Source organism: Anser anser (genome assembly GCF_964211835.1).
Source record: "Anser anser genome assembly, contig: HAP1_SCAFFOLD_365, whole genome shotgun sequence".
Taxonomy (NCBI): domain Eukaryota; kingdom Metazoa; phylum Chordata; class Aves; order Anseriformes; family Anatidae; genus Anser; species Anser anser.
In genome coordinates, this window is record NW_028154134.1 from 6,084 (window position 1) to 19,115 (window position 13,032).

Here is a 13,032-nt window from a genome sequence, read left to right on the forward strand (position 1 = left end):
AAATGCTGAATCACAGCAGCTAAAATTTATGTTAACATAAATGTGGTAAAATCAAACCCTTGCAAACTTCCTGATGGAATCCAGGATGGCTGATGCACAGGAAAGGGAACAAGCTACAGAAAAGCAGAAAGCAAAGAGAAAAGCAACAGACACATGCCTCAAATTGTGCAGATTTCTGGGATTACAAAACAATAGAGATATCAGAGAAATGAATATTCAGGCAAGACTGACAAGACCTGATTTGTATTGATATAAAGTGCTTTCATATGGTGCTTGACTATCTTATAGGCCTTTCAGTCACTCCTCCTCTATCTATTTCTCACACTTAAGAAAAAGAAAGCCTTCAAATGTTACAGAAAAATTGCTGGTATTTACAGGTGAAACCATCTATATTTTAGTAAGTGACAAACAAATATGTATGTGAATGCAATTTAAAGAGAGAAAAATATTAATTCTTACCTCTGGAATCCCATCCATCCTTGTCAGTAGAGTAATTATGATCTCTCTTTCACCAGGCTTAAACTCCAGAATTCCTGTGCTTCCATAAAACTCATTATTATCTCTTGGTTCTACAGTGTAGCGCAGAAACTGTCTGATGAGGCTTCCTCTAGTGCGAACAATCTGCAGCTCAACAGACTCCCCTTCCTGCAAAAAAATAAAATTAATCTTTTTCTAGCACTCTGTTAGAACTAAGTCGTCTGTAATGTTTAAGTGACGTTACTCGGATAGCTACCTTGATGCTGTAGGGACCTCTGGAAGAGGAAGAAAATTCGAACACTCCTCCAGGATCATCGTTTTCCAAAATTGTAATTTCACAAGTAGTAAACCCGTATTTCAGTATCTGATTTTCCACACTGACCCTGAGAAAGGAAGGTAAGAGGTTTTTTTCAAGTTGCAACTCTGTTTAGCAAATCCATACAGAGGAGATCAGGATATTGACAAATTTTATGAATAAATTATGAAAGCCAACAGTTACCTACAAGGATTAAAACAAGTTAAGAATGATACAACATCAGAATGTTTTATCCATTCGTAAAAAATGAATAAATAAATAAATAAAATAAATAATTGCCTCTGAAGTAACTTTTTGTTTGTTTGTTTCTGATTAGCTTTTTATAGCTAGTAACTCTGTTGTTTGTTTGTCTGTTTTTGATAACACATGCACACAACACACAGGAAAAGAAACAGAATAGTGCCAGGAAAAAAAAAAAAAAAAGTTAGTTAAATTCAGAACTACTTTGTACTTGGATCAAGGTATAAAGGAAATTCCAAAATCACCTATGCTGAGATTACACTGAAAAGCATAAATTTCCATTATTGCTTTGTTTGTCAAAGTTTACTACTGACATAAAGAGGCAGAAATTTGACCCTCGATACCATGGATTTCATCCTCAGCTCTGTGTTAGCCTGCCTTCTGTAGATGTGGAGACTACCTGTAGGATCCCTGTCTGACTCTACAAAATGTTGGACCTGCTCTCAGTAGCTCAGACTCATTCCCCTTTCTCATTACTCCTTTAAAGCACATGCTGAATGGTGCAAGAATGAAGTACGTTGACCAAATACGCATACTTCAGATTCCTCTCAGTAAAGGATTTCTCTCTCTGGGCTTCTCCTACACCCATCTTGATCGTACTCTGTGACAGGAATGGGCAGTATCTGATAACAGTAATGAACCTTGCATATTACTTGCTTGCCTTTCCTCAGAAGCAGTAATTTTCATCATTTTAAATTTCTTATATTAAAAATTCCAGAGAAGCACTATTGCAGGATGCATCAAGAATACACCTTCAGATTGATGGTCTGCATATGATTTATTACATGTAGTTTTAGGTACTTAGATTCCTTTGCATCTTTCACGTTTCCTGTCAGTATTGTATTTTTCAATGAAATCGTGGTCCTGCATACTGTACATATTTTTGTGCTTTCACTGTGCTACAACCTAGACTTTATCAAACACTATTTCATGAAGAAATGTGATCTATTATATCCAGTTTTTGAAATCAGGCCCAGAACTGTGTCCAGAAGCACGTTTTAAGTAACTGGAACCTACACACACAAAAACAACTTAGCATTGTTGTAGCACAGTCTACAGGACAGGGTACAGGATGCAAAATAGGTAATACCTATTTAATAGAGTAACGTGCTCATGTTTGTTACATGTTTAAAAAAAAAAAAAGTCGGTAGAAAAAATAACCTGTGTTATATAAATTATATGCATGTTAGTCTAAATCAAGATAACTTTCCTTGTCTTTGACTAGAGAAAATTACTCTGTAACTCTAATCAGTTCAGCCATTTAGTTGGGGCAAACTGTATTTGTAGCAGTTTAAAACAATTAATTCATTATTCCATGAAACACTCAAATATCAAACACTGAGCCATGCATTCATAACTTTCATCATTCACAGATCCTACATAAAGAAATGCCTTCAAGCAAGAACCCCATGCCATCAAACGAAACACCAAAGGGGAAGCATGCGTTGTCTGAAGAGATGCAGAGACGTGATTCTTGGGGGGGAAAGAAATGATAAAGACAGTTTCTGTCCAAACCAACCACTTCTGAAACAAAGCATTGATTCACTGAGGACAGAAAACAGTTCACCGCACTTACCCAAAGAACACGACAAACCTTTCTGTCTCTACCCTGTCAACACAGAGGAAAAAAAAAAAAAAAAAAAGAGGATGTAGAAAGTAATGAAAGTGCCACTTACTAAAATTTCAATACTACCCATCTTATAAAAGAACAAAAAACTAACAAAAGGGACAAAAAAAAAAAAAAGAAAAAGAAAAAAAAGAAGGCTTTCTTTTTACTTTCCAAAAGTTTATAATGTTCTTTTTATGGGAACCCTGCTTGCTTGGCATTTTCCTGTTGACAAAGGCCAGCAAGTGGGCAGTTCCCACTTAGGAGGAGTGACCCCATGACCAATTCAGCATGTCAAGAGCCACTCAAGGTGTTCCCTACCAAGCCCTCCTCAAAGAGCTTGATTACTGACTGCGTGATCACAACTGCAGCAGCCATCCACGATTATAACCCTTTATTAGGGAAATACATCTACGTGCCTCTGTGATATGGTGTTTCATCAGTCTGACAAAGTAATGATAAAAACAGATAAGCACAGAAAGAGTACTGATGGGTACACAAGGAAAAGTAATTAGGCACAAAATCACAGCAAACCTCATTTACAACAATTTTTTAGTTAATCAGATTACCAAAGTAGTATATATACATGTATAACATAAATACAAATATAAGAAAGAGAAGCAGAAGGAGAAAAAGGGGAAAAAGAGGGGACAAGGAAATAAAGGGACAAAAAAAAAAAAAGAAAAAGGGGAAAGGAAAAGGTATTTGCTAATCAAAAGGTTAAAAAATTAAATCAAGTTTCAACCAAGCATTTATAACAAAACTGCCACATGAAGTCAGTCAAAAGGGCAGCATTATTCTGCAATAGTAATCATGTATTTTGGCTTTCTTAATCAAAAATACATTAAATACAAAAACTGTATCGTCTATCAAAGCACCAAAAACAGATTAAAACAGTGTTTGTAAGGTGATAATTGGGCTCCACTAATCTCAAAAATAATTTAAATTTGGAATTCAATACAGACAAGAGTTCACTCTAAATTCTGAGAAGTAAATACATTCACAGACGTTCTTTCGAATAGGAAGTCTGAATTAATTGAAATTTGTTATTGATATTCACTGAAGCTAGGTATATATTGAGACATTCTCCCTTCCCTCAGAAACATGCAAAAGCATTCAAAAAACAGCAAAATATTAACACAATGAAAAGATCAAGGAGAAGATTCCAGAGTTGGTAATGCTAAAATTTAATTATATCGCTAAGCTGTTAGTAAAATAATTTACAACAGAAAATAAAAATGAATCACTATATCAAGTGAGCTTTTGATATGTATTAAACCTAGACAGCTTTCAGGTCAGGAAGCAACCAGTAAAATTCAGTCCATCAACTGGTAAAAAAGAACATTGTTCAGGTGGTTTCTCCATACAAACCCCATCTTGAACACCTGGATCCTTTTATTTATTTACTTATTTGTTTGTTTGTTTGTTTATTTATTTATTATCTGGTCATTTTTTTTCTCTGGCTGATATCATGAGTGGTCAGACCGCTATCACTGCCCTGGCACAGTAATGTTAGTTACTTCTCCAAAAAGTCATAAAACATCCTATGCAGAAACTTAATAGAAGCAGCTAGGTTTAGGTTTCCAGCTCCAAGATGCTGTTAAGCAAACAATGAATGAACGAAGCTGTGGCTGCCCCATCCCTGGAGGTATTCAAGACCAGGTTGGATGAGGCTGTGGCCAACCTGATCTAGTAGGTGCCATCCCTGCCCATGGCAGAGGGGTTGGAAGTGGATGATCTTTAAGGTCCCTTCCAACCTGAGCCATTCTGTGATTCGAAGAATGGTGCACTCAGTAGTATTCTTTATATCTATACTCTAAGGCATATACATGTAACTTTTCATAACATAGAATGCATATCCCTAACAAGAAATTTTTAAAAAATAGTATTGAAAAAAAAAAGAAGAATTAAGAGAACAAAGATAAATTAGGAAAGTACATTTTAAATTTAAATCCAAAATGTTTGTTGTAAAGTATTCTCACAGGTTTACTTTTTTCTAGGAATAATAAAAAAAAAAAAATCCCAATTCTATTGTTTTGAACAATTACATTGTAATGCAATTATCATACTCACATCCTGCAAACTTTTATCCTTTTAATCCAAATGCTTGCTTTTCGGTTCAGTGTACTCTTCATGTGCTAAACCTAAGTCCATACAGGGCTAAACCAGGCAAGGTGAAGCGTTCAGCAAATAGCTGCATAATACTTCCAGCAGCCAGCTCAGATCGACCCGGAGGAGCTACGGGGCTGGACACAGGGTCCGTGCCACCAGAGAGCTGCCAGGACACCAGCCCCATCCCCTGCCACGTGCACTTCCAACCTCGAAGAACAGAGGGGCGTTCATATACCACCCTTACACCACGGAGGAGATGCTCCCAGACTGCCTGACACTACACGGGTCCAGTTCAGTCCCGTTTCACTCCTCGTGGTATGTGAAACCAGCTCTTTAGGTGTTCCTCTGACAGCAGTATGGAAACAGGACAAAGAGGGCTATTCAGAAGCAGCAATAAAAGTTAAAACAGCTGCTTTGACATGGTGGCTTAACCGTGGCCAGCAGCTCCTCCAGCTAGTGAAAAGAACTCTTGACCAGGAATAAGGTGATACCAATCACTGGGAAAGCCACTTCCCTGTTTTTATCCTCAGCTTATTTTTTCCTGTAAAATGGCTATGTATGGACATGAAGTTTCATATCGTCACAGACAGTAAACCCTGGCAATGCTTATGATGCTGCCAAAAGAAATACAACCTCAAAGTGTGTAAAGCATTTCTTATACAACAAGACTAATGTGAAATGACTGATCATTAGGGAAATTCTTTCAGTAAAAAAAATCATAATTATTATGTAGCAAGAACTACAGATGAATTAGGACAACTGACAGGAGCTTCAAAATGTTTCTTACACTTTTTTAAACATGCAGTACAAGAAAATAGGAGAAATTAGAGTTTTGACTAAGTTTAAGGTACCATGAGAATTTCAATGTTAAGAACTAACTAGAACCACAAAATAATTAAATAAATAAATGAAAAATAGCTTTGAAGTTAATAACTTTTGACAAAATCTGGAATTTCTGCAGAACCTGAGTGTTCTGAAAGACACATGAGAAACTTAATTTCCACTGTGAATCTACATGGCTGTCATTATTAAACCACACTTCTCTAAAAGACTTTCTTTTCTATCAGGGTATCTCAAAAAGGGGGAAGTGAAATTGCTTGTGGAACATTACTCAATTTGCTTGCATTCAGTGTTCACCCCCTCTTCAATTTTTTCAGGATTATCTACTGATTTAATTAGAGGCAGGCTCTAGCTCTAAAGAACTGCATTAAAGTAGGATTTGCCACATTAGACTTTCCATAGTGCCTCTCATCAGAGGAAACACCTTCTCTCCAGGTTTAATCCATCATTTATTTGATTTTTGAGGCTATTTTAATTTTTCTGAGTCATAGCAGGAGAGATATGTTGTTATTTTGAGAAGTAATGAAAACAAGCAGTAGGTGTCCAGCGCACTCATTTCAACATTCTACTATTTTCAAATGACTTTTTCCCCGTTAAAACGCAGTCTGATCAAACCCTTGAGGCATCCCTGGAGGTTTTCAAGGCCAGGTTGGACTAGGCTGTGGGCCGACCTGATCTAATGGGTGGCATCCCTGCCCATGGCACTGGGGTTGGAAACTGATGATCTTTAAGGTCCCTTCCGACCCAAGCTATTCTGTGATTCTATGAAAATTTACATAAGTAAGATAGATATGGTTTTGAAACAGACACTAACCAAAGGGAATTACCAAGTAAGGAGAAAATCCTAGCTCCATTAAGCAGTATGGCAGTGAGTAACCCACAACACATAAACCCTTAAGCCCTGTCCATCAACACTACACAGTGATTTAAATGGCCCTCCTATGCTTTTCTAACTTTTTGACATGTAGCAACCTCTAAAACCCAAAAATGTTTAAAAACTGCCAGATATTTCACAGTGAAATAGTCAAGTCTGTATTTTACATTTGTAATTTTCAAAAAATTACTTCATAACTCATAGGTCTAATCATTTTCCACATAAACTGATGACAGAATGTCAGCCTATGGAAATCTGTATCCCATCACAGAAATCACTAGAACAATAAAAATCTTCAAATAACGTTGCTTCAGTTTATTATATATAGTAAATGAGATTTATGTCGTAACATATGCATATGGATCTGTTCTGGCATCCTAACTTCCATGAGTTAAGACTCAAAAAATGCTGGAGCATAAGGACTGCCTAAACAGTTGTCTGTTTGTTGATTATCACTTCCACAAAATAAAAGTGATTTATCCCCAGATCCCAAAGTCTCCAAGTTCTCAGTCTCACCACCACTCACTCATGAGCACAAACACAGGCCACGTCCCCAGCCCACATACCCTGCAGGTTCTGGCCCTCTGGTTGTGCCAGGTGCCAAACTGATAGCTGTCTGCACCTTAACTGGGGGGCTGATAACTGCCAGTGAGAGATTACGTTGTGTAGAAGGAAAAAACAGCAATCAGATTTAAAAAAAACTGATTTCTGTTTGTGCTTACCAGGTAAAATGAACAGCCCTAGTATGCATATATGCTCTCACAAAGCACACACACAATTTCCATGGCCTGTTCCACCTACATTCATCAAGAAGACCAAGGTCTTTCCTTTCTCACATAGATTTCACTACAGACATCTGGTTTTATTTATGCTTGGTCTCAATTCAGGCCTATTCAGATAGGGCAGGCATTCAACCTGAATCTGCTCCTAAAAAAAGAAAATATAAAGAAGCTTCAGCAGATACAAGACTCTCTTGCTCCTTCATTACTCATCATTACTCATCTGTGTTCTTTGGAATCATATTTTTCATGTTATACATTTTCCTCCAGTTTGTGGACAAAATTCAGAGCTAGTTTTAATATCTGTGGTCTAAGTATAGAGAGCATAAAGCAAGAAAGGATAACATTGTTTTTAATGGCTTGGAAAAAATATAGTTATGGATGCACTTAAAGCTTATTTAAAATTGAACTGCCTTGACAATACCACTAAGCCGTAAATAATACATCCTTGTTAGAACTAATTATTTTGATTATTTTACCCGTGCTATTAATAATTGCAATACATTGAATGCTTATGAACATATGTCTATGTCTGTAGTTTCATTAAAGTTCTTACATGCTTTCTTTTCTCGCTGACTTATGCTACAATTTACGGAACAGTACAAGCACATCTACAGCACAGTGCATCTTTGTTTTCATGCTCATTCACTACTGCTGTGAGGTGCTGGCTGCCAGCCTCGGAAACTGAAATCTTCTATTTGTCCACAAAATACCAACCAGGCTGAAAGCAATAGCACGGGCGTACACGTAACCCTGCCAGTATCCTTCAACCCTAATTTGAAGAGTCATGTCTAGTACTGAAAGGATGATCTCTGCAGTCATTTCATTCTTGGCTTCTGCTAATTAGTTGAAGTGAGGGATGCTACCAAGGTCTAGAGAAAAGTTCAGATTCTATCTCCTCCTTGCTTACTTCTTTTTCCAGGACAGACCACCTGTTCCTCGGTTCACTCTCTGACCCTGCCAAGTGTGGGAAAGCTGCTTACTGTTGGCACACTTTTCACCATCCACTTCATGATCAACAGAGCCTACGGCTTGCACCATACACAGCAAAAGCAGAACACTGGTTGTATTTGTTCAGCTGCCAGTTCAATCCCTGTTGCAGCCACCATTTTCAAGGTATAGCCTACAGTTGTAACTCAGGATAAATGGCAGAAAACTGTACTTTCACACACGTGAATCAAAAAAGTTACCCTTTCATGCTGCTTACTTCTATCTACTTACTTGTTTACCTCAATACCACTCTGCATTCTTGGCCACCTTACACTCAAAACTTGAACCATCATTTCTAATCCTAGTTTCCCCCTTTGTGCCAGAGACTCTAAAAAAATTCCTTGAGACAAACCAGTTTCTCCCACAGAAAGAAAGCGGAGAACTGCTTGCAATAGTCTCTGTTTTTATTCTGAAAAGGATTGCCTTTTTAATGTAATGAGTAGCCAAGGTAGAATAAAATAACTAGTTCTGAACTACATGCATTAACCAGCCACCTTTTAATCAAGCAAGCCAATCCCGCAAAGGAATAACATCTTCCCTGTGTGCCATAAAGATGTTCGAAAACCATGTTTTCTGAAATGGGATCTTCTAGTGATCAACAACAGCGTGAGGAGCTTCTTGCCTATTGTTTGCTAATGTGGAATCACTGTGGATATCTGTTGTGGATATCTAAGAGCTAGCCTACGCTTCCTGTACAGAATAAAAATACTTCTTCTGCATAAGGTAAGGACTATGTAAGTAGTAGATGTTCAGTGTGGAAGCTGGTGCTGGCAGACCACTGTAGTATGTTTTCAGTAAAAGTGGAAAATGTACCTTAGACAAATAGGAGGTAATACAAGAGCACGTGTGGTGGTATTTCTGTATTTACTTATGTAACTGAGCTGTGGGAAGCAGGACAGACGATATAGCCAAGACACTCTTGTTAGTAACTCAAAGAGGGAAAAGACTCCTGATTATAAACTAATTTAAGTTTTCTGAACAGTGTTCACATGCAGATAATAGTATCACCTGAGGGCCCTTACAGCCTGTTATCCTAAAATCCTCCACTAGATGAGAAGGGAGACCAGAACACTGTGCTTCAGAAACCCCACTGCATTCTCATTAGCAGAAGACTGCAATAATAGTCACACTGGGATATTCTGGGGGCTATGAGCTGACAGAAGTATCTAATTATCAAGGAATATTGAACATGCAGATCAAACAAATAAACTGCAAGTCTAATTCTACAGTGACACCCAAGTTATAAATGTTTTTTCTGACAGAAAAAGTTCTGCATTGCTTTTTAGTTCTCACTTTAGTTTTTCCCATTATCTTACTAAATATTATTTTTCCGAAAAAAAAAAAAGTGTTAAAACCAAGAGCTATAAAAAAGATCAAAACTGAAAGAACTTTCTAAATAGCATACAGAATTTTCATGAAAATATAAACAGTTAAGTCATTAGATAATAAATGCAAAATGGTTTCTTACATTGATCTCCACTCAAAGAACCCATACACAGTCTGAAACAAGGGCCCACTATTTCTTCAGACACATATCAACACAATGCAAGCAATACCATGTAATTAACACTGTGCTAATCTGTTATGCATAAATTGAGTACTGCAGCTGATACATATGAATAGAGAATAGGGTACAATACCTGTCCAAAGTTAATAACACAGTTTCGTTCATTTCAGGTACATCATCAGCTTTAATGGTGATGTTAATTGTGGTATCACTTTGTCCAGATAAGAAAACCACGGAGCCGTTAAAAGGACTTATATCATCCTGTGTTACCGCCTTTTGATTGGGACCAGAGGGTTTCAAACTCCAGAACACAGTTGCTTGACCATCAGTCCCATCTCGATGCAATGCAATGGAAACCTGTGAAACACATTAATTTGTTGTGACTTGCAAAAGTAGATGCAAAACCGATTACTCCCTTGCAAATTACTATTTGAATAAATAATAATAAAAACAAAAGTTTGGCCAGTTCTAATTTGAGAATGGGAAATGATCTATCTTATTCAGGATTTGTCTCAGTCCTACTTTACATGACTATGCTCGCAATTGGTGAGAGAGACTAACTGCAGTATCTTTTGCTCTGTGTGAGCATCAAGGGCTAACTGGTTTTAGATACTTACACAGAAAGCAAAGACCAATCTCAGTTCTCTGGAAATCAGTAACAGATTATTTCAGAGCATTTTTTTTTTTTTTTTAAAGAAGAGAATATTTAGGATAAGACAGAACTTACAGGAAGGCTTTTCCTCACATTAATTGTCAAATGCTACACTGAATACAGCAAACTCCACCTTCTCCAAATAAGTTTTCCATAGCAAAAGACAATATAAAAAGGCTTACTTACCAGCGTAGCAGGGGAATCTTCTGGTTCAGAAAGAATAATCGGTAGATTGCTAATAAAGCCTATTTCTCCATTTGCAATATCTGGAGTAATCCTCAAAGAAATATTTCGAATTTCGCCTAATCTAGGACTCACAGATGGGACTAGAGGAATTCTATTCACCAGTTCAACTCCTTCCAGCTGTAGGAAAAAGTAAAAGAAAAGTGAGAAATAAGAAGCCTCAGCACCAAGTCAGAACAGTTCTGACATTTCAGAGTAATTTTCATATAAAGGAAGTATACATCTCCAGAGCAAATTCTTCCTACTGATAGCACTGCTGTTATAAAAATTTGTAAGTAGACATGTCAAAGAAATTAAGTGGATATTGTTGAGCTGTCAGCAGAATGGTACACCTCCCAGACAAATCATGTTAGTGTATGTAATTAAACACAGATCAAGCCAGAGAGAGAGACTCTGTTCCAGATCAGCTGATACATTACTAGAGCTATTAACAACAGTCATTGATGAGCAGCATAGGCAATTGTCTAACATCATTTTTTGTGTCTTGCATTGATAAAAATCTAGGGAAATCACTGAAGTCATAATAATTTACAGCCCTTGATCAAACAGCCAAATAATAATCCACTTTTCTTTCCTCTCCACAAAATTTTAAGGAATTCTCTATCTAAGAACTACCAGAGCCACATTAAGAATTTAAATTCAGTACAGTATTTCAAAACTGTATTTTACTTGTCACTGCATTTCTGATAGATTATAGATACTAAGAGGAAATAGATTTTTTTTCATCCTTTTCTTTAAAAGGGAAGCATCACTCGCTAAGCCCAGCACCAGTAGTGACACACCAAGGAAAGCAGAACTTGCCTGTTTAATTATTTCCTTTAAATATTATTTATTCCATGTGATTCTGTCTACATGCATCATTACAATAAATGTTTCCATAACAGATTTGCATATATTTCTGTGAACATTTCACTGGGGCATAAACTCCCACTGACATTTTTTCTTGGAGTTATCAGGTGTTATCATAGAGTAAAGCTTTATTTTTTGGGGATAAAATAGTGGCCTTTCTTAAATTCATATAGTAATCATGGTTCACCATTTCAAAAGATGATTTTTAAAGTCTTACAGTTCTTGAAACCAAACTCTATAAATATGTGGGCTGTATCATATTTTGTTCCACAACTGCTTGAGTAACACCCAGAAATATGCATGAACATTTATCTGATGATAGATGGAAATGTTTTACAAATACTGTATTTAGTAACTGATTCTCAACCATTCCAACCTGTTATCAAAAGTCTGAAGAACAGATGATGGCACTGTTTGTTTCTCCTCTTTTCTGAGCTTTCTCCTAGCATAGGCCCCGATTCTGCAATTAACAGGATGAAAGTGCACCATTGTGCGGTTATTAGCTCAGTAAACTTTCTGAAATACTACACAGCCAAAACAATTTGCTCTATTTAAAGTGTATGCTGTATTTGGATCCTGTATGGTACCTTTGGAATAAAGTAATAATCAATAAAGAACAGAGATTTTACTCTTTCTGCAATGTTTCCTTTAGTACCTTTTAAAGGAAACCAGTACAAAGAGAAAAAAATATATAGTTATTTGAACAATAACAATTAGTTTATGAGCTTAATTTTCAGAGTTAATCTTCCTAGCTATACCAAAAACCGCATCTCTGATTACAGCACGTTATTTAATTGAAGGTGTCACTAAGGAATATATCTCACATTAACATTATCTCCTGTACCTTTATTCATCCTACAGTTTCATTTGCTTCTCTGCTGATTCCTGAGTCAATTCTTTATTTTGCCTAAGTACAACTCATTCTAAACATGTTCACTGAGATTATCATTTATTCACGATGCAGAAGGATTGTCACAGTGATAAATAGTGGTGTTTTCCTTCTCTATGAGTTTCTAAATTAATTATTTGAGCTGGAAAGCTCCTCTGATTTAATTTCTTCAAACAAAGATTTTATTTATAGTTCATGGAGAAAGTACAGAAAAAAAAAAAAACAGATTGGAATCTACAGTTTGAAAATCCAGGCAAAGTGCTTGGAATGACTGAACATTCTGAAATATTTATCAGATGTGTGTCTTGACTACAGTCAAAGGACAAAAAAAAAAAAAAAAAAAAAAACATTGAATACATGGAATTAGACATTTAAGAATTTTGTGGATCTCTCAAACCTCTTGCAATCATAAAACATACTAACGTGTTCTAGTATTTCAGAAGGCAATTCCTAATCTAACTGTGAATGCCATAAATAAATAAATAAATAAAATTGCATATTAGATAAACAATATAATTCTGGCAAAACTTTTTGTTCTCATTATTCCTCCTGTAAGAGAATGTAGGGAGAAGGATGTGGAGGGAGGAAATCTTTCAAAGGTCTTAGAAGTGATTACAACGTCTTTGGTAGACTATAAGGAAAATATAAAACCTGGCAA